Below are 22,978 nucleotides of genomic sequence, written 5' to 3' on the forward strand. Positions count from 1 at the left end.
CACATTCCTCCGGGTCCCTCCCTTTTTTGGGGATTAGTGTGATTACTGCCTGCGTCATTGTTTCCGGCAGCTCCCGTTTCTCCAGAGCTTCATTAAACGCCCCCAACAGATGTGGTGCCAGGTCCATCGCAAATTCCTTATAAAATTCCGCCGGGTACCCATTTGGCCCCGACTTCATATCCCTGATACTATCCAGCACCTCCCTCAGTCCCAGGAGCTCCTCCAACGCCTGCCTCTTTGCTTCCGCCACCGGGGGAAATTCCAGCTTGTTCCAGAAACCGGCCCATGCCCCCCTCCTCTCCTCCGGGTCCGCCTCATACAATCCCTGGTAGTATTCCCTAAACACCTTGTTTACCTTCTCCGGCTCCAACACCACATCTCCAGCCCCAGTCCGTATCTGCAATATTTCCCTGGACGCGGCCTACCTCCACAGCTGGTGTGCCAGCATGCGGCTCACCTTCTCCCCATACTCATATTACACTGCACTTGCCCTATGCAGTTGTCCTACTGCCCTCCGTATTGTCAACCCCTGCAACTTTTTCCTCCTCGCCAATCCCTCCGCGGTGGGCACCTCCGCATACTCCCTGTCTACCTTCACTGTCTTGCTCACTGGACGGTCATGTTCCTCCCTTGCCTATCCGCAGGAGCCTTAAACAAAATAATTTCCCCCGGACTGTCACAATATATATCTATGTATATAATGGAGTGCAGACAGGCAGTGATTGACACACAGGATGACCAGTAAGCACACAGAACAGAGCAGCCAATCACCAGACAGGACACGACCACTATAAAGCCAGAGGGCACCAGTTTTCCCGCTCTCTCGGGACCCAGCCTCTGAGACAGTCAGAGTTAGTGAGCTGGCCAGTGCAAACACCATGTGGTAGCTAGTAAGTCTGGTTAGGCTAGTAGCAGGTCTTCAGTCAAGTCAGCATAGTGTCAACCCACAGTTGAACATGTATAATAGTTTAGATGTTAAATAAAATCGTATTGCATCTTATCAAGTGTTGGAGGTCTGTCTCTCGCGACACTGTATCAAGTGCAGTCCACATCGACCCAGCCTACCCAACACATCATGGTACCAGTGAGTGATGCTGAAAATTGATGGACCTACCTTGAGTGAATCAGCGTTGACCAGCAAACAGCCATCCGTTGACATGGAAAACGTCCGCCCTCCTCCGCAACTCGCCAGCAACCTCGGTGCAAATTGGAGAATCTTCAAACAAAAGTTCCAACTCTATCTAGAAGCCACCAACCTCGAGGCCGCATCGGACGTGAGGAAGATCGCACTATTCCTCTCCACAGCCGGGGACCACGCCATCCACATCTACAACTCCCTGACATTTGCTGAAAGCGAAGACAAGACGAAATTTAAAACAGTCCTATTGAAGTTCGACAGCCACTGCGACATTGAGGTGAATGAGAACTTTGAACGGTACGTTTTCCAGCAGAGGCTTCAGGATAAGGATGAACCTTTTCAATCCTTTCTGACCCATCTCCGCATCCTCGCGCAGTCATGTAACTATGACTCGACCGCTGATTCCATAATCCGGGATCAGATCATTTTCAGGGTCCACTCCGATTCCCTTCGCCAGCAGCTCCTGAAAGTCAAGCAGCTCACCCTCACTATCACCATCGAAACGTGCGTTCTCCACGAACATGCGACCAATCGGTACTCCCACATCAGGGCGGCAGAAACGGCAAAGCTAACCTCCCATGAGGCGGAACGGGTGGAGGCCATCGCACAAATGTGGGGCCTAAGTGAGAGTGACCATTCCGTGCGCTTTTCCCGGGCCCCTGCGCATGCGCGCCATGACTGAGGGGAAGGCGAGACCAACAACCAGACTGCGCAGGTGCATACATCGTTCGACTGCACTGCGCATGCGCGTTGGCGCACAGAACGCGCTGACGTTGGCGTCATGACGTGTCCGAATTGTGGCTCCGCCCATTTAAAGCGGCAATGTCCGGCAAAATCACGACGGTGTCTACAGTGTGGCAAGCTTGGCCACTACGCAGCCCTTTGCAGATCTGCTCCACTGCCCAGCATCCAGCGATCCCAGCCGCGGCGCAGAAGCGTCCGTTCAATACAGCAGGCCATGCCAGACTCTGACCCCAACAGCCCAACAGATCATAATGCTGCGTGCCTCAAATCTCCATACCGGGTGGGCATCATTACGAAGCATGTGCTGCCTTTCTCCAAGGCAGCGACGCACCTCCCGATCCTCAGCATGGATCCCAACGACGAATGGTGTGCTGTCCTCACAGTCAACAAGGCTCGCATCCGGTTCAAACTGGACACCGGCGCATCGGCGAACCTCATCTCCAAATCCGATCTCGACACCATCTGCGTCAGGCCAAGCATTCTTCCACTGGCCTGCCAGCTCCTTTTTAAAAAAAAAAAAAATTTTTATTAAAGGTTTTCATAAAATATCAATAACAAAATGAAAACGAAACCCAACAGGGTTAAGTACAAAACACAGTCCAGAAAAACAACCATCCATACCCCCCTCCCCCACTGTGCATAAATAATAAATTAACATTAACACCCCGACTTATATAAGGTATATATATACACCCCCTCAGACCCTCCAGTGTAAATAACAAAAAATAAAAAATAAATAAAGTGACCCCCCCTCCCCCCCCCCCACGCCCGAGTTGCTGCTGCCATTGACCAATGTCTACCGCTCTGCCAGGAAGCCTAAGAACGGTTGCCACCGCCTAAAGAACCCTTGTACCGACCCTCTCAAGGCGAATTTCACCCTTTCCAACCTAATAAACCCCGCCATATCGTTGATCCAGGATTCCACGCTTGGGGGCCTCGCATCCATCCACTGAAGAAGAATCCTTCGCCGGGCTACCAGGGACGCAAAGGCCAGAATTCCGGCCTCTTTCGCCTCCTGCACTCCCGTCTCCTCTGCCACCCCAAATATTGCGAGCCCCCAGCCCGGTTTGACCCTGGATCCTACCACCTTCGACACGGTCCTCGCCACGCCCTTCCAAAATTCCTCCAGCGCTGGGCATGCCCAGAACATATGGGTGTGATTTGCTGGGCTTCCTGAGCACTTAACACACCTGTCCTCACCCCCAAAGAACCTGCTCATCCTTGTCCCGGTCATGTGTGCCCTGTGCAGCACCTTAAACTGTATGAGGCTGAGCCTCGCGCACGATGAGGAAGAGTTCACCCTCCCCAGGGCATCTGCCCACGTCCCTTCCTCAATTTCCTCTCCCAACTCCTCCTCCCACTTACCTTTTACCTCCACCACCGAGGCCTCCTACTCCTCCTGCATCACCTGGTAAGTTTCCGAGATCTTCCCCACTCCCACCCACCCCCCTGAGAGCACCCTGTCCTGTACTGTGTGTGGCAGTAGCCGCGGGAATTCCACCACCTGCCGTCTGGCAAACGCCCTTACCTGTAAATACCTAAAGGTGTTCCCCGGGTGGGAGCCCGTACTTCTCCTCCAGCTCACCCAGGCTCGCGAACTTCCCGTACAGAAACAGGTCCCCCAACTTTCGTATCCCTGCCCTGTGCCACCCCGCAGACCCTCCACCTGTTCTTCCTGGGGCGAACCGGTGGTTCCCCCGTAGTGGGGTCCCCGCCGAGGCCCCCACTTCCCCGCTGTGCCGCCTCCACTGCCCCCAGATTTTGAGGGCAGCCACCACCACCGGGCTCGTGGTATACCTCCTTGGAGGGAGCGGCAGCGGCACCGTTGCCAGCGCCCCCAGACTCGTACCCATACAAGGCGTCGTCTCCAGCCTCTTCCATGCAGCCCCCTCCCCCTCCATCACCCACTTGCGCACCATCGTCGCATTGGCGGCCCAGTAATATCCACAGAGGTTTGCAGCGCCAGCCCCCCCCCCCATCCCTACTCCGCTCCAGGAACACCCTTCTCACCCTCGGAGTCCCTCGCACCCACACAAACCCCATTATACTCCTGTTAACCCGCCTGAAAAAAGCCTCCGGGATAAACACGGAGAGGCACTGGAACAGGAACAAAAACCTTGGGAGCACCGTCATTTTAATTGACTGCACCCTACCCGCCAAGGACAGCGGCAACGCGTCCCACCTCTTGAACTCCTCCTCCATTTGCTCCACCAGCCTTGTAAAGTTAAGCCTATGCAGGGTCCCCCAGCTCCTTGCCACTTGGACCCCCAAATACCTGAAGCTCCTCTCCGCCTTTTTTAGTGGGAGCTCGCCAATCCCCCTCTCCTGGTCCCCTGGATGAACTACGAACAGCTCGCTCTTCCCCATGTTGAGTTTGTACTCTGAAAAGTCCCAGAATTCCCTAAGAATCCTCATTACCTCCGGCATTCCTCCCACCGGGTCTGCCACATACAGCAGCAGGTCGTCCGCATAAAGTGACACCCTATGCTCCTCCCCACCACTCACCAACCCCCTCCAGTTCCTCGACTCCCTCAGTGCCATAGCCAGGGGTTCAATCGTCAGTGCGAAGAGCAGGGGGGATAAGGGACGCCCCTGTCTCATCCCTCGGTGCAACCGAAAGTACTCGGACCTCCTCCCGTTTGTGGCCACACTCGCCATCGGGACCTCATACAACAGCCTAATCCACCTGACAAACCCCTCCCCAAACCCGAACCTCTTCAGCACCTACCACAGGTACCCCCACTCTACCCTATCGAAGGCTTTCGCAGCGTCCATCGCCACCACTATCTCCGCCTCCCCCTCCCTCGCCGGCATCATGATAACATTCAAAAGCCTCCACACGTTCGCGTTCAACTGCCTCCCCTTCACAAACCCCGTCTGGTCTTCATGGATGACCTGCGGCACACAATCCTCAATCCTCGTGGCTAAGACCTTCGCCAGCACCTTGGCATCTACATTTAGCAAGGAGATCGGTCTGTAAGACCCATACTGCAGGGGATCCTTGTCCCGCTTCAGGATCAAGGAGATCAGTGCCCGGGACATCGTCGGGGGCAAACCCCCCCCTCCCTTGCCTCATTGAAGGTCCTAACTAACAGCGGGACCAACAGGTTCATATATTTTTTATAGAATTCGACCGGGAAACCGTGCGGCCCCGGTGCCTTCCCCGCCTGCATGCTTCCTATCCCTTTGATCAGCTCCTGCAGCCCAATCGGGGCCCCCAATCCCGCCACCAGTCCCTTTTCCACCTTTGGAAACCTCAATTGGTCCAGGAAATGGCCCATCCCTCCCTCCTCCCGTGGGGGCTCGGATCATTACAATTCCTCGTAGAAGTCCCTGAAGACCCCATTGATGCCAGCTCCACTCCGCACCACACTCCCTCCCCTGTCCTTAACTCCCCCGATCTCCCTAGCTGCGTCCCGCTTCCGAAGCTGATGCGCCAGCATCCGGCTTGCCTTTTCCCCATACTCGTAAATCGCCCCCTGGTCCTTCCTCCACTGCACCTCCGCCTTCCTGGTGGTCACCAGGTTGGATTCGGCCTGGAGGCTATGCCTCTTCCTCAACAATCCTTCCTCAGGCTCCTCCGCATACATCCTGTCTACCCTCACCATCTCCCCCACCAGCCTCTCCCTCTCCCCCCCGCTCCCTCCGCTCCTTATGGGCCCTAATGGAGATCAGCACTCCCCTCACCACCGCCTTCAGTGCCTCCCATACTATCCCCACTCGGACCTCCCCGTTGTCGTTGGTCTCCAGGCACCTCTCTATACTTCCTCGGACCCGCTCGCTCACCTCCTCATTCGCCAACAGCCCCACCTCCAAGCGCCACAGCGGGTGCTGGTCCCTCTCCTCCCCCATCTCCAAGCCCACCCAATGCGGGCCGTGGTCCGAAATGGCTATTGCCGAATACTCAGTATCCTCTACTCTCGCTATCAACGCCCTACACAAGATGAAAAAGTCGATTCGGGAATAAGCCTTATGGACATGTGAGAAGAATGAAAATTCCCTAGCCCCCGGCCTTGCAAATCTCCAAGGGTCCACCCCTCCCATCTGGTCCATAAATCCCCTCAGCACTCTAGCCGCCACCGGCTTCCGACCCGTCCTAGACCTGGAGCGATCCAGTGCCGGATCCAGCACCGTGTAAAAGTCTCCCCCCATTATCAGGTCCCCCACTTCCAAGTCTGGAATCCGACCCAACATACGCCGCATAAAACCCGCATCATGCCAGTTGGGGGCATACACATTGACCAGTACCACCCTCTCTCCCTGCAACTTACCACTTACCATTATGTACCTACCGCCATTATCTGCCACAAGGCTCGACGTCTCAAACGACACCTTCTTTCCCACCAAGATCACCACCCCTCGCTTTTTGGCATCCAGCCCCGAGTGAAACACCTGACCTACCCACCCTTTCCTCAATCTTACCTGGTCTGCCACCTTCAGGTGTGTCTCCTGAAGCATAACTACATCCACCTTGAGCCCCTTCAGGTGCGCGAACACGCGGGTCCGCTTAACGGGCCCATTCAGTCCCCTTACATTCCAGGTTATCAGCCGGATCAGGGGGGTAACCGCCCCCCTCCCCTGCCGACTAGCCATGACCCCTCCGGCCAGCCATGCGCCCGCACCCCACACCCAGCCCGTTCCCCACAGCGGCATACCCCTGTCTCGACCCCCCCACTCGCTCCACCTCCTCCTTGGCCATAGCAGCAGCAACTCGATTCCCCCCCCCACCTAACCCCCCCCCTCCCAGGGGCCCCTGGAAGGACCCCACTCCCATCAGCGAGTTCAACATGGTGACCACAAGGGCCCCCATGTCCAGCCCCTCCGGGAGGCCCAGAATCCGCAGATTCTTCCGCCTCGACCGATTCTCCATCTCCTCGAACCGTTCCTGCCATTTCTTGTGGAGCGCCTCGTGCGCCTCCACCTTTACCGCCAGGCCTAAGATCTCGTCCTCATTGTCAGAGATCTTTTGTCGAGCCTCGTGGATCGCCACTCCCTGGGCCGTCTGTGTCTCCAGCAGCTTATCAATAGACGCCTTCATCGGCTCTAGCAGGTCCGTTTTAATCTCTCTGAGGCAGCGCTGGATACCCTCCTGCTGCTCTTCCGCCCACTGCATCCACGCTGCCTGGTCTCCGCCCGCCGCGATTTTGTCCTTCTTCCCTCGCACCTTCTTCGGGTCCACCACCACCTTTTTTGTCGCCCCGCTCCTGGTTGAAGCCATATACTGACGGGGAGCTGTTGTAGACACCTTCCCACACCGGGAAACATCGAAAAGGTGTCGTTGGGGGCCCTGAAAAGAGCCCAAAAGTCAGTTTTTGCGGGAGCCGCCGAATGTGCGATTTAGCTCCGCATAGCCGCAACCGGAAGTCCGGCCTGCTAGCTCCTTGACTACAATGGCAATGCCATAGCTGCCAGTGGCTCATGCCAACTCGGAGTTTCCAATAAGTCATTTGAAGCGACACTGCGATTTGAGATCGTGGGAGCTGACAGAGCATCCCTGCTCGGTGCTCGGGCCTGCAAACTCCTGAACTTGGTTCAGCGAGTCCACACCATGTCATCCTCACAGGCGATGGCCTCACCTGATGAGAACTTCCAGGCTGAAATTGATGACATCATCACGCAGTACCACAGCGTGTTCGACGGAATGGGCACACTCCCATATCGATACAAAATCCTGCTCAAACCGAACGCCACCCCTGTGATCCACGCACCACGTTGGGTGCTGGCGCCCCTCAAGGACCGCCTCAAGCAGCAGTTACAGGACCTCCAGGACCAGGGCATCATATCAAAGGTCACAGAACCCACAGACTGGGTCAGCTCCATGGTCTGCGTCAAGAAGCCGTCAGGGGAGCTTCGAATCTGCATCGACCCCAAGGAATTAAACCGCAAAATCGAGAGGGAACATTACCCGATACCAAAACGCGAGGAGTTGACCAGCGTTATGGCTCATGCCAAACTCTTTACGAAGCTGCACGCCTCCAAGGGGTTCTGGCAAATACAGCTGGATGCATCCAGTCGCGAGCTGTGCACATTCAATACCCCGTTCGGTCGCTACTGCTACAACCGGATGCCATTTGGCATCATCTCTGCCTCAGAGATATTTCACCGCATCATGGAACAGATGATGGAGAGTATCGAGGAGGTGTGCGTGTATGTTGACGATGTCATAACCTGGTCCACAACTCCTCAAGAACGCATTGATCGCCTCAAGCAGGTATTCCACAGAATCCATGAGCATGGCCTCCGACTCAACAGAGCCAAGTGCTCGTTCGTTCAATCAGAAATCAAATTCCTTGGTGACCACATCTCGCAGCAAGGTGTGCGGCCAGATGCTGACAAGTTCTCGGCGATCAACGCCATGAAGACCCCAGAGGACAAGAAGGCGGTCCTCCGCTTTCTAGGGATGGTCAACTTCCTCAGGAAGTTCATTCCCAACATGGCGGCACACACCACAGCCCTCCGCCATCTCGTCAAAACGTCGACGGAATTCCAGTGGCTGCCCGCTCATGAGAACGAATGGTGTGAGCTGAGGGCAAAACTCACCACAGCCCCGGTTCTGGCATTCTTCGACCCTACCAAAGAGACCAAAATATCCATTGACGCGAGCCAGGACGGTATTGGGGCAGTGCTCCTCCAACGGGATGACTCCTCCTCATGGGCCCCAGTTGTGTATGCCTCCAGAGCCATGACGCCCACTGAGCAACGGGACGCTCAGATCGAGAAGGAATGCCTGGGCCTCCTAACGGGAATTGACAAATTTCACGACTATGTGTATGGCCTCTCAAAATTCACGGTTGAGACGGACCACAGGCGATTAGTTCACATAATCCAGAAGGATTTGAATGACATGACGCCTCGGTTACAATGAATCCTTCTCAAGCTACGCCGCTATGACTTTGAACTTGTCTACACGCCAGGCAAAGAACTCATTGTTGCAGATGCCCTTTCCAGGTCTATCACCACACCGTGTGAACAAACTGACTTGGGCTGCCAAATCAATGTGCAGGTACAACTGTGTGCCTCCAACCTTCCGGCCACTGATGAGAGGGTCATGCTAATTTGTGAGGAAATGGCCAAGGATCCTCTGCTACAGCATGTGATGCAGCACCTCACGAATGACTGGCAGAAGGGACAGTGTCCACAGTTTTACAACGTCAAGGACAACCTGACGGTGGTGGACGGCATCCTCATGAAGCTCGGTAGGATTGTGATTCCGCAGAGCATGCGAGCCATGGTGCTCGGCCAACTCCATGAGGGTCACCTGGGGGTCGAGAAATGTCGACGCAGAGCTCGAGAGGCAGTCTATTGGCTGGGCATCAGCCAGGACGTTGCCAACACAGTCCTCAACTGCCCCACATGACAGAAATTTCAGCCAGCTCAACCCAAATAAACTCTGCAGCAACATGAGATAGTGACCTCCCCATGGTCCAAAGTCGGTGTCGACCTTTTCCACGCCAAGGGGCGTGACTATGTCCTCCTAGTCGACTACTTCTCCAATTACCCTGAAGTGGTGAAACTGTCCGACCTCACGTCGAAGGCGGTGATTAAAGCATGCAAAGAAACTTTTGCCAGGCATGGGATACCGCTCACGGTGATGAGTGACAACGGTCCCTGTTTTTACAGCCAGGAATGGTCTGATTTTGCCCGCCTACACAACTTTTGTCACATAACCTCCAGCCCCCACTACCCGCAGTCAAACGGGAAGGCCGAAAAAGGGGTCCATATCGTCAAGAGATTATTGTGCAAGGCTGCAGACTCAGACTCTGACTTCAACCTGGCGCTGCTGGCATACAGAGCATCCCCGCTGTCCACTGGGTTGTCTCCCGCGCAGACGCTCATGAATCGCACTCTGCGAACCACAGTTACAGCCATCCATGTTCCAGACCTTGACCACCTCACGGTCATACAAAAGATGCAGCAGTCTCGGGCCCAACAGAAATCAGCATACGACGCTCATGCCACGGATATCCCCGAGCTGGTCCCAACTGATAGTGTTCGTGTGCAGTTGCCTGACGGCGGCTGGACGGCCACAGCTGTGGTGGTCAAGCAAGTGGCCCCGAGATCGTTCCTCGTCCGCATGGCTGATGGCTCCTTCCTACGACGCAACAGACGGGCGCTGCGCAGAGTTCCACACCCGCTACCTAACCACGATGTCCCGCCTCACACAATGCTTCCTCCGGGCGTGCCCTACCACGAGGCCACCGATCTACCAGCAATCCTGCCGACCTCTGTGACCACCGCATTGGCGGCGGTCCCGCCTACCCAAGTGCAGGCGGCCCCTGATCCACCCTTGAGGCGGTCAACCAGAATTCGTCACCCGCCGCAGAGACTAAACTTATAGACTGAACCTTTGCACAACTGTGTTACCTTATCGTCTTGACCTCTGTAAATATCGTTTTTTACCATTTCATCTGCCCTATATCTGCCCTAGCACACATTCTGTATGTAGTCACGCACATATACACATCCACACGCACATGCACCTTAATATTTATTATATCAACACACACAATACAAAAACAAAAGGGGGGGAGATGTCATAATATACATCTATGTATACAATGGACTGCAGACAGGCAGTGATTGACACACAGGATGACCAGTAAGCACACAGAACAGAGCAGCCAATCACCAGACAGGACACGACCACTATAAAGCCAGAGGGCACCGGTTTTCCTGCTCTCTCGGGACCCAGCCTCTGAGACTGTCAGAGTTAGTGAGCTGGCCAGTGCAAACACCATGTGGTAGCTAGTAAGTCTGGTTAGGCTAGTATCAGGGGCGTCATTCTCCGACCCCCCAGCGGGTCGGAGAATGGCCGTTGGCCGCCGTGAATTCCGCCTCCGCCGGTTGCCGAAGTCTCCGGCACCGGATATTCGGCGGGGGCGGGAATCGGGCCGCGCCGGTTGGCGGGCCCCCCCACTGGATTCTCCGGCCCGGATGGGCCGAAGTCCCGCCGATAAATTGCCTGTCCCGCCGGCGTGGATTAAACCACCTTTTGAACGGCGGGACAAGACGGCGTGGGTGGGCTCCGGGGTCCTGGAGGGGGCGCGGGGCGATCTGGCCCCGGGGGGTGCCCCCACGGTGGCCTGGCCCGCGATCGGGGCCCACCGATCCGCGGGCGGGCCTGTGCCGTGGGGGCACTCTTTCCCTTCCGCCTCCGCCACGGTCTCCACCATGGCGGAGGCGGAAGTGACTCCCTCCACTGCGCATGCATGGGAAACTGTCAGCGGCCGCTGTCGCTCCCGCGCATGTGCCGCCCCGAGATGTCATTTCCGCGCCAGCTGCCGGGGCAACAAAGGCCGTTTCCTCCAGCTGGCGGGGCGGAAATTCCTCCGGCGTCGGCCTAGTCCCTCAATGTTGGGGCTCGGCCCCCAAAGAAGCGGAGCATTCCGCACCTTTGGGGCGGCGCGATGCCCGTCTGATTGGCGACGTTTTAGGCGCCAGTCGGCGGACATCGCGCCGTTTCGGGAGAATTTCGCCCCAGGTCTCCAGTCAAGTCAGCATAATGTCAACGCACAGTTGAACATGTATAATAGTTTAGATGTTAAATAAAATCGTGTTGCACCTTATCAAGTGTTGGAGGTCTATCTCTCGCTACACTGCATCAAGTGCAGTCCACATCGACCCAGCCTACCCAACACATCATGGACCACTGCCTCAGTGCTTCCCAATAAATGGCCGCCGGCACCTACTCATTCTGATTCAACTCCACATATTCCTTAATCGCCGTCCGCACCTTATCACACAAACCTCCATCCGCCAACAACCCCAAATCAAACCTCCAACCGGGCCTCTGCTCTCATCCCGATCTAAACCGAATCTCCAGCCAGTGGGGTGCATGGTCCTGGATAACTATCCCCGCATAATCTGCCCCCTCCACCCCAACCAAAATCTCCCAACTCTCTACAAAATAATCAATCTCGACATGTGAAAAGAAGGAATACTCCCTTCCCCCTGGGTTCTGAAAGCACCATAGGGGCTGGTATAGCACAGGGCTAAAGAGCTGGCTTTAAAAGCAGACCTTCTAAGGCAGGTCAGCAGCACGGTTCAATTCCCGTACCAGCCTCCCCGAACAGGCGCCGGAATGTGGTGACTAGTGGCTTTTCACAGTAACTTCATTTGAAGCCTACTTCTGACAATAAGCGATTTTCATTTCATTTTTCATTTCATAGATCCACCATACCCATCCTCTCCATAAACCCCCCAGCTCTCTTGCCATTCGTACCCTACCTATCGACCTGGGTCTCGACCTATCCACCCTCGGCTCGAGGACACAGTTAAAATCTCCTCCCATGATCAACTGGTGCGTGGCCAAATCCGGGGTCGCTGCCAGCAACCCACTCACAAAACCCACACCATCCCAATTTGGGGCATACACATTTACCAGCGCCACCGGCTCCCCTTCCAATACCCCACTCACAATCACATATCTCCCACCTGGATCCCTCACCTCCTTCATACTCATAAATCCCATTTTGTTGCTCATTAAAATCGGCGCTCCCCTCGATTTCGAATCAAACCCCCGAGTGAAAAACCTGCCCGACCCATCCCTTCCTTAACCTAACCTGTTCCTTCACACGGAGGTGCATCTCCTGCAGAAAGACCACTCCCGCTTTCAAGCTCCTGAGGTGCGCGAACATCCACGACCTTTTAACCAGCCCATTCAGTCCCCGGACGTTTCACGTTATCAGCCTTACCAGAGGCTTACGCTTCCAATCCCCTCTACCGTCTGTCAGCTTCCTCACTTAACTCCCGCCCCCTTAATTCCACCCTCTACCTAGCCCATCCCAGATGGCCCCATTCTCCGCCCCTGTAAAGTGATTATTTATTGTTAAAGCACTTTGGCATATTCTAAGATCACGAAATGCGCTATATAAATGCAAGCCTTTCTTTTTTCACTGCCAGGCTCATTCTTACACAGTTTTAGCACCTATAGATTAAATAATGATGTGCTATGCTTCTAGTTCCCTTCGGACGTCATATCAATTATACATGTATCGGACTTACACGGCAGCTAAAATTGCTAAATTCAGGATTACATGGCTTTAATGAAGGAAGAAACTGTAAGAATGACACAGCTTTCATTTTTAGCCAGAGGTGTCATAAAAGTACACGCATGGCAAGTAATGAGGTGACAGAAAAATAATTTAAAATTCTGCCTTGTTTCCATGCACAGATTTATTTTGGGCGAAGACACGTCTGTGTCTACATGTGCAGCATAGAAACAGAAATATATGACAATTGGCCACAGTCGAACTGGGACTTATTTTATTGCACTGTCTCAATCCCCCAAAACATGCATCTTGGCTTGCCCCCCGATAAAGATACAATTTGGTCTCAGCACCACCGAATTACAGAAGGAAAAATAAGCAGTCAGCATTCACTTGCTAATCCCCTGTTCTTTCTCCTTGCAGATTTTCCCCCTTCAAGTATTCATCCAATTCTCTTTTGCAAGTTACTATTGTATTGGCTCCTACCAGCCTTTCAGGCAGTTCATTAGGGACAAAATTTTCTGTAATCGGCGCGATGTCCGCCGACCGGCGCCAAAAACGGCGCAAATCAGTCCGGCATCGCGCCGCCCCAAAGGTGCGGAATCCTCCGGATCTTGAGCGGCCGAGCCCTAACTTGAGGGGCTAGGCCCGCGCCGGACTGATTTCCGCCCCGCCAGCTGGCGGGAAAGGCCTTTGGTGCCCCGCCAGCTGGCACGGAAATGACATTGCCGGGCGGCGCATGCGCGGGAGCGTTAGCGGCCGCTCACGGCATCCCCGCGCATGCGCAGTGGAGGGGGTCTCTTCTGCCTCCGCCATGGTGGAGACCATGGCGAAGGCGGAAGGAAAAGAGTGCCCCCACGGCACAGGCCCGTCTGCGATCGGTGGGCCCCGATCGCGGGCCAGGCCACCGTGTGGGCACCCCCCGGGGCCAGATCGCCCCACGCCCCCCCAGGACCCCGGAGCCCGCCCGCGCCGCCTTGTCCCGCCGGTAAGAGAGATGGTTTAATCCACGCCGGCGGGACAGGCATTCTAGCAGCGGGACTTCGGCCCATCGCGGGCCGGAGAATCGCCGGGGGGGGGGGGGGGCGCAAACGGTGCGGCGCGATTCCCGTCCCTGCCGAATCTCCGGTGCCGGAGAATTCGGCAACCGGCGGGGGAAGGATTCACGCCAGCCCCCGGCGATTCTCCGACCCGGTGGGGGGGTCAGAGAATCTCGCCCCAGGTCAATATAACCCACTATATATTTACATTCCTTCCTAGGTTCTGACTCTTGTGCCAATTACCTGTAGTTATTGACTCTTCTACTGCCGGAAACAATGGGCGGGATTTACCGGCTGCTCAAGCCGGTGGGAAATTCTGGTCCCATAGCGGCGCACGGGTTTCGCGGCGACGAGGGGTGCTGTCAACGGGAAATCCCATTGACAACGGCGGGACCAGAAAATCCCGTTGGCGGGCCGCCTCCCCCAACGAAAAACACACGGCGGGGTGGTCGGTAAATCCCGCCTAATCTCTCTTTTTGTGTCTATTTTAATACTTCATAAGGCCATAAGGTATGGGAGCAGAATGCGGCCCATTGAGTCTGCTCTGCCATTCTAACAAAGCTGAAATGTTGTTCATCCCCATTCTTCTGCCTTCTCCCCATCGTCCTGATCCCCTTATTAATCAAGAACCTATCTATCTCTGTCTTAAAGACACTCAGTGACTTGACTTCCACAGCCTTCTGCGGCAAAGGGTTCCACAGATTCACCACCCTCTGGCTGATGAAATCCCTCCTCATCTCAGTTTTAAAGGATTGTCCCTTCAGTTTGAGGCTTTGCCCTCATGTTCTCATTGGATTTTTGATGTCTCTATCAAATCTTAACTTTCTCTGGTCTAAAGAGAGCAATCCCGATTCCTTCAGTCTCTCTGTATGACTGAGGCTATTCATTATTGGACCAGTCTACTAAATATCCTCTGAACACTCTCCAAGGTCTTGACATTCTTGGGACAATTCCTCCAACTGGGGTCTGGCCAATGTTTTACAAAGCTATTTATAAAGCCAAGGATCCTGAATGCCTTCCAACTTCCTTATAAACCTGCCCTGCTGCCTTCAAAGATTTGGTGCACATATACCCCCCAGTTCTCTCCGTTCCTGTACCCTCTTTAAAATTATACCATTTAGTTTACATTGCCTCTCCTCATTCTTTCTACCAAACTGTAACAGTTCATTCTTCTCTGCTTTGACTTTCAACCCAGAACCCGTGGCTGTGTTCTGAAGTTGAGGGCCAATAGGGAAATGATTAATAGGAGTGGGAGAGGACTAGATCCTTAAAGGTTTCCAGGGGAAATGGTGCGGGAGTGGGAAGAGGAAGCACCACAGGCTATGACTGGATAGATATGAATGGAATAAGACGAGGGCTGTTGCACCCAGCTAGACAATGGAGGAGAGAGGTATCTTAGAATTTACAGTACAGAAGGAGGCCATTTGGCCCATCGAGTCTGCACCAACCCTTGGAAAGAGCACCCTACTTAAGCCCACACGATCCACCCTATCTCTGTAACCCACCTAACCTTTTGGACACTACGGGGCAATTTAGCGTGGCCAATCCACCTAACCTGCACATCTTTGGACTGCGGGAGGAAACTGGAGCACCCGGAGGAAACCCACGCAGACACGGGGAGAACTCGCAAACTCCACACACAGTCACCCGAGGTCGGAATTGAACCCGGGACCCTGGAGCTGTGAGGATGCAGTGCTAACCACTGTGCCACCGTGCCGCCCTTGTAGGAGGTAGGAGGACAAGGGTATGGTTGAACATGTCGAAGGCTGCAGATCGGTCATGAAAGATGAGGAGGGAGAGTTTTTCACATTCATGGTTACATAGGATGTCATTTGTATCTTTGATGGGCATGGATTTGGGAGTGCTGACATGGTCAAAGTTTTTAGAAAGCAAAGGGAGGTTGGAGATGTGTTGTTAGCTTGTAATGACAGAATTTCAGGTTGTGGTAACTGAAGAGGATAGTGTTGATGAAAATTGAAGGGGAGGACTCAGTAACTGAGGAGAAGGAACTGTTAATATCAGCTGACAGGAAGTGAAAGGTGGCAGCTTGGTGAGAACAAGGCTGAGAGAGCAGGCGTAGGATCTCCTCAACAAGGTGAGCTTTGAAGGGACATGAAGGGTTTTGAGTTCATGACTAGGACAAGGTTGAAACTTAGGAGACGTTTGACTTGCTGGATTGGAGTAGACAGGGGAAGAGCAGAGGCAGCTAAATGGCTGATTTTAACCTTAATGACAAAGAAATCCACAAGCTTCTCTATTCAAGAGGGGAGAGAGGCAGAAAGCAGGAAACTATAGGCCGGTTAGCTTGACATCTGTTGTGTGGAAGTAGTCAGAATCAATTATTGAAGAAGTTATAGCTGGGCACTTAGAAAAACTCAAGGAAATTAGGAGGAGTGAGCATGGTTTTGTGAAACGAAAATCATGTTTAACCAATTTATTAGAGTTCTCTGAAGAGTAACATGTGTTGTGGATAAAGGGGGGAGGGGGTGGGGGGCGGTGGCTGTAAGCTTTCTGTACTTAGATTTCCAGAAAGCATTTGATAAGGTGCCACATCAAAGGTTATTGTGGAAAATAAAAGCTCTTGGTGCAGGGGGCACCATGTTGACATAGTTAGAAGATTGGCGGACTGGCAAAAAACAGAGAGTACGCATAAATGGGTCTTTATCTGATTGGCAGGATGTGACGAGTGGAGTCTGGCAGGGGTCTGTGAAGGGGCTTCAACTTTTCATAATTTACATTCTTGACTAATCAAAGAGGAGTGAAGGCATGGTAGTTAAATTTGCAAGTGACAGAAAGATATGTAAGAAAATATGTTGTGAAGAAGACATAAGGCGCGGGGCGGGTGTTCCAGCCATTCTTGCCAGCGGGATCCTCCGGTCCTGCTGATGGTGAACCCCACCCCGGGTTTCCCAGCAGCGGGAGATAGATTCAGAGGGAAATTTCATTGACAGTGGTGGGACCAGAAGATCCCGTCGTCGGGAAACATGGCACAGGTGGGCGCGGAAAATTCCCACCAATGAATTTGGAGATGGACATAGATCGGTTGAGTGAGTAGGAAAAAATCTGGCAGATGGAATATAATGTGGGAAAATGTGAAGTTGTTCACTTTGCCAGGAAGTATAAAAAAGCAGTATTGCCTAAATGGAGAACAGCTGCTGAATTCAGAGGGGCAGAGGGATCTAGGTGTTCTAGAATAATAATCTTTATTGTCACAAGTAGGCTTACATTAACACTGCAATGAAGTTACTGTGAAAAGCCCCTAGTCGTCAAATTCTGGCGCCTGCTCGGGTACACAGAGGGAGAATTCAGAATGCCTAAATTACCGAACAGCACGTCTTTGGGGACTTGTGGGAGGAAACCGGAGCACCCGGAGGAAACCCACGCAGACACGGGGCTAATGTGCAGACTCCGCACAGACGGTGACCCAAGCCGGGAATCGAACCTGGGGCCCTGGCCCTGTGAAGCAACAGTGCTAACCACTAGGCTACCATGCAGCCCTAGTGCTTGAGTCACAAAAATTAGTTTGCAGGTACAGCACATAATCAAGAAAGCTAATGGAATTCTATCCGTTATTACAAGAGGAATTGAACATAAAAGGTAATGATGTTATACTTCAGTTATACAAGACACTGGTGAGAGCATATCTCAACTATCATGTGTAGTTTTGGTCTCCTTATTAAGGAAGGATGTCGGGGGAAGTTCAGAGGAAGCTTACCAGATTAGAATGAGTGGGTTGTCTTATGAGGGTGGGTTGGAAAGGCTGCGCTCGTTTTCACTGGAGTTTGGAAGCGGTGACTTGATTGAAGTATAAGATCCTGAACGGCTTTGACAAGGTGGACATAGAAAGGATGTTCCCTCTTGTGGGTGAGTCCATAATTAGAGGGCACTGTTTTAAAATTAGGGGTCACCCTTGTAGGACAGAGATAAGGAGAAATCTTCTCTCTGAGGGTTCGGCGACTGTGGAACTCTCTGCCTCAGAAGGCAGTGGAAGCGGAGCCATTGATTCTTGTTAGGCAAGGTCAAAGGTTATCGTGGGGGTTGTTGGGAATATGGAACTCAAAAAACAATCTGATCAACCATGAACTTTTTGAATGGTGCAGAAGGCTTGAGGGGCCGAATGGCCTGCGACTGCTCCTATTTTGTATCGTCGTATGTCTGTGGTTGTAGGGGAGGATGGAAGAGTCAGTGTAGAGGAGTTTAGGAAGATGGCTTATACTGGAGAAGGAAAGACAATAGTTATCTCAGCTCATGCCAGGAGATTGTCCCTTTGGGTTATTTACTATAGAATGGCTTCTGACTCTGGGTTCACAGACTAGCAAGAATCAGTATAATCAGGACTGTAGGAAGAGGAAATCACACAAAAATATACCGGGAATTTAAATGTGAAAGTCGCCTTGCCCTCACTTGGTGCGCTGGAAGTGTATAAAGAGATGTGTGTGCCCAAACTGGGCACTGTGAGCCACATGTGCCAACCAGGCTCTAATATATTGGCATCCAAAGCATGGGCATTGCAGCCGTATCGAGCTTATGTTACTCACCGTGACTCTCTATGTTACTTGTGTGCATTCAAAGGTTTGGAAAACACTGTTTTGAGCCTCTGTTTTCTCAATAGGACATACGTCCTGGGATTTGTTTGTATCAGCAACTTGAGATTCATACAAATTAATGAGAATTAAAGTGTAAATGTAGTCCTCGAGGCTCCACAATCCTCATCAACATAGCCCACAAAGACAAAAGGACTGGGCTCCCCTGTGTTGTGTAGTTCATTACAGCTCCAGTGTGCTTGTTCTGGAAAAGATCTAACTGTTCCTGCAGCAATAAAATTCCTTTTCAAAACGCCCCAGTAAACACTCTTAACCACATTCAGTTTGAGCATTTTTTGATTTGAATATCTGTTGGCAAGTTTCTTCAAAGTGAAGGCCTGGGATGAATGTACATATGCAGCCAGAGATAACTCAAAAGATTCACAATCTAATGAGTTTTTCAAATCAATCATTTGTTGGAACATTCTTCACAGGAAGAGATTCCTACCTCGCAAAACCTTGTGATCTGCACAACTATTCCTAACTGCTGCTTAAGGCCAGATGGGATGATTAATTACTTACATCTGAATAAAGCATTCACCGTGAGGGCAATGCAGACGGTGAAACAGGACTGTATTACTTCAAAGAAAAGTAATTTCACTAACTTTTCCAGAGTAAAACTCACTCAATAATTGCAAGCCATTTGGTTCAAATTTACTAAAATTCTTTCCCCCTGAATTGGCCGAGAGTCTTTTACTCCCCCTATTTTCTTGTCTTTCTTGGAAGATTACATTGTGGGAATATTGGGAAACATGATGCTGAATTGCAACTTGATTGTTGAGGACAGACTTGATGCACTTGCTGATCTTCTCCACTTTGTAATCCTTGTGTCTGTATTTATTAATGATCTGATCATTCCGGCTGTGTCACTAAATTCCCAATTTTCAGTAGTCTCTGCATAATCCCCGGACCCAGGGAATGCTCTGGGGACGCGGGTTCGAATCCCACCATGGCAGATGGTGAAATTCGTATTTAATAAAATTCTGGAATTGAAAAAGTCTCAATGATGACCATGAAACCATTGTCGATTGTCGTAAAAATCCATCCGGTTCGCTAATGTCCTTTTGCGAAGGAAATCTGCCGTCCTTACCTGGTCTGGTCTACATGTGACTCCAGATCCACAGCAAATGAGGCTGATTCTTAAAATGCCCTCTGAAAAAGCCCAGCAAGCCTATCAGTTCAGGAACAGTTAGGAATGTGCAATAAATGGTGTCCCGGCTAGCTCTGTTCGCATCCCATGAACTAATTTTTACAAATTTGGTAATTCGAAGTTTGAAAGTAATTTTCGGCACGAGGACATCATTGACAAGGCTAGCATGTATTGCCCATTCCCTGTTGCATTGAGAAAGTGGCGGTGGGCTTTCGTCTTGAATCAGTAGCGGTTTGATAAAGCTGATTGGCTTACTGGGTCACTTCTCAGGCAGTTAAGAGCCATCCATTCACATCGGTATAGGACTAGAGTCACCTCGAAGCCAGACTGAACAGATATCCTTCCCTAAGAAATATTAGTGAACCATTCATATTATTCCAACAGTCTATAACAGGCCACATTTGGAAATAATGCGATTTACCTTTTTTGTAGATTTTTCAAGCTGAATTTGAATTCTCAAACTGCCATGGTGGGATTTGAATTGATAGGCAGGAGCTGGAAATCAGGTGGTCAAGTTTACTGGCACCTGCCATAATGAGTCATAACTTTGGCTTCATGCAGAGTGATTGTGATTAGTGAGAGGAATGTAAAGAAGGAGCTGGATGAGAGCACAGCCCTAAGATTCAATGACTCATCTCATGTGATCATGTTGAGATCACTGGAGCTGGGCTGGCCCTCATCTCATAGCTGAAGCTAATGGAAGACGAGACCCTGGAGATAGCTATGTATCAGCCAGGGGAAAGCTAGGGGCACAACTGGCAGTTTGTCCACTTGGCAATGGCAAAATAACAAAATTACAACAGATTTAATTAACAAGCCGAAACAAATAGGAGTAGTAACACTTTCAACACTGATGGGGAGAGACCGTTACAAATGGCCAAAGAACAAAAAAAGAGACAAAAATCCTGAAAGCCTTGAAGGAACCCTTTGAACTCCAAGGGCACGTAACTTATGAACAGTATGTGTTCAACATTAGGGCTCAAGGTGAAAAAGAGTCCATTGACCAGTATGTGACTGCAGTAACATAGCTCACAGAATCATGTGAATTTGGGCAACGAGAAGGTGATCTCATTAAAGATAGAATTGCCTCTAGGCATAAGAGATCCATCACTGAGATTAAGTCTACTGAAGGAGAAGGAACTTATTCCCAAGAAAGCGATCGACATGTGCAAAAGCACAGAGGTTGTAAAACATCAGCTGGTGCACTCTGGAGTAATGTATGGCAGAACAGACTAGGAGATACTTTGTGCTGAGAAACCTTCCAAGCTGAAAGAGCAGAATGATCGCGGACAAAGGGCCGGATGCAAATATTGAGGAGGACATCGCACAAATGTAAAGAAGGATTGTTGAACATTGGGAAGGCAGTGTTCTAACTGCAAGAAATCGAATCATTTTGCACGCAAGTGTTTGGTTCGAAAGACAAAAGCAGGCCGACACAGATGGCGACTGGGGAGATAGCAGCAGAAGAGTCTGATGAACCACTATACACCATGCACCAGGTTGGCTCCGTCAAGTCTATAAGTGAGAAATGGCTCACGACTGTTGGAATGATGACGGCGAAAGTAGAGCATCAAGGAAACAAGTGTCAGACGGACAGTGGTGTATCATGCAGCATGGCGACCTTCACAAACCTGTGCAAAGTGGCTCAGCATGGCCATCCAAATATGAAGCCCTTGAAAGTAAGGTTAACACTTACTTCTCTCTCCACAGATGCTGCCAGATCTGCTGAGTGTTTCCAGCATTTTCTGTTTTTAATTTACAGATCCCCAACATCTGCAGTGTCTTGCTCTCCTCCCTCTCTATAAACCTGTGGTGTTTAATTGCTCTCACTCTTTCACCTATTGCCTTCTCCTTGGTTGAAAATAACCTGCAGACCACGGTGGGAACGGAATAGGTCTAACTGTGGAAGAAAAGCTTTCGAATTGGGATGACTGCCCGGGTAGTTTGGGTATCATAGAATCATAGAAGAATCATAGAAGTTTACAGCATGGAAACAGGCCCTTCGGCCCAACCAGTCCATGCCGCCCAGTTTTTACCATTAAGCTAGTCCCAGTTGCCCGCACTTGGCCCATAACCCTCTATAGAATCATAGAAGTTAATCATAGAAGGGTAAAGAAAACATTTTTCAGGATTTTCCGGGCAGAGTATTACGGCCCTGTTGCAGGGGGGGGGGGCGGGGGGGAGTCGAAAAATGCCGCGAGCCGCTCAAAAGCCCATTGACTTTGGCGAGACTGTAAAATCTCACTGGCATGAAATTCAACTCATTGAGTTAGATTAGAAGTCAGGTGCAAAGACCCACTAATACAGGGAAGAACAACGTGTTTGTTATTTTTGCATTATGTTGCAACAACGAACCATACAAATTCGAATGACGTGTATCTAGTTATAGCCATGGCTCTGACTGTTCATCTGCTGTGTGATAAAGCAGTATATTTATATCCAGCTACTACATTTGCTTATCCACCTTTGGAGGGATTAAAGAAGTGCACGTGGAACTGTGGCGTAGCGGTAATGTCACTGAGTTCGTAATCCAGTGGCCTCCAGTGATTCTCCAGGGACATGGGTTCAAATCCCACTATAGCAGCTGGTGGATTTTGAGTTCAATTAATAAAATCTGGATGGGTCAATGGCTCCGTGAAATGGCCGAGCAAACTGCTGCGGCAGAAAAGCCAAACCAGAAGGATGGCAGTGGTTCATGATGGCAATTTGCAATGAGCAACAAATGTTTGCCTTTCTCATTCAATGAAAGAATAAATTTTAAAAGACCAAAATATGCAGAAAAATATACCCTAACCCTAAACCACCTGGCCAGCTATTCAACAAGTAGCCAAATGGCCATATGAGCCAGCTCTGCTCCAATTAAGTTGCTCAGACTATATATGAGACTGATTAATGATTAAATCTGATTAAGGTAGCACAATAGGTGACAGAGCACTAGCCAAAGGGAGTGGCAAAGAAAGATCTTTTTGGCTGAAATGTTATGGCTGGAAGCTAAGGAGCTTTGAAATTAGGAGAGAGAACACCAAACTCAACAAGAGGAAATGCAGAAGAGTAAAAACAGGCATAGTGAAAGTTGAAAGCTAACGAGAGAGTTGAAAAAAACATAATTGCAGTCTTGAATCGTTAGTTAGACACACATCAACAGCAACGGCAGTATATGATGCTTATTTGCTTTGAAATGAAGTTGAGCGAACCTTTGATTCAATAATCTGATCAGGGTGCTTTTGCAACTGGATTAAGCTGTATCTATTAGCGTGTGGGGTTTCCACACTAGTTCTGACATGCACGGATCCGTGAGGGCTGGGAGGATAGAGAAAGATATGCTACCGGTTTTG

This window comes from Scyliorhinus torazame, chromosome 6, assembly GCF_047496885.1.
Source record: "Scyliorhinus torazame isolate Kashiwa2021f chromosome 6, sScyTor2.1, whole genome shotgun sequence".
Classification (NCBI taxonomy): Eukaryota; Metazoa; Chordata; class Chondrichthyes; order Carcharhiniformes; family Scyliorhinidae; genus Scyliorhinus; species Scyliorhinus torazame.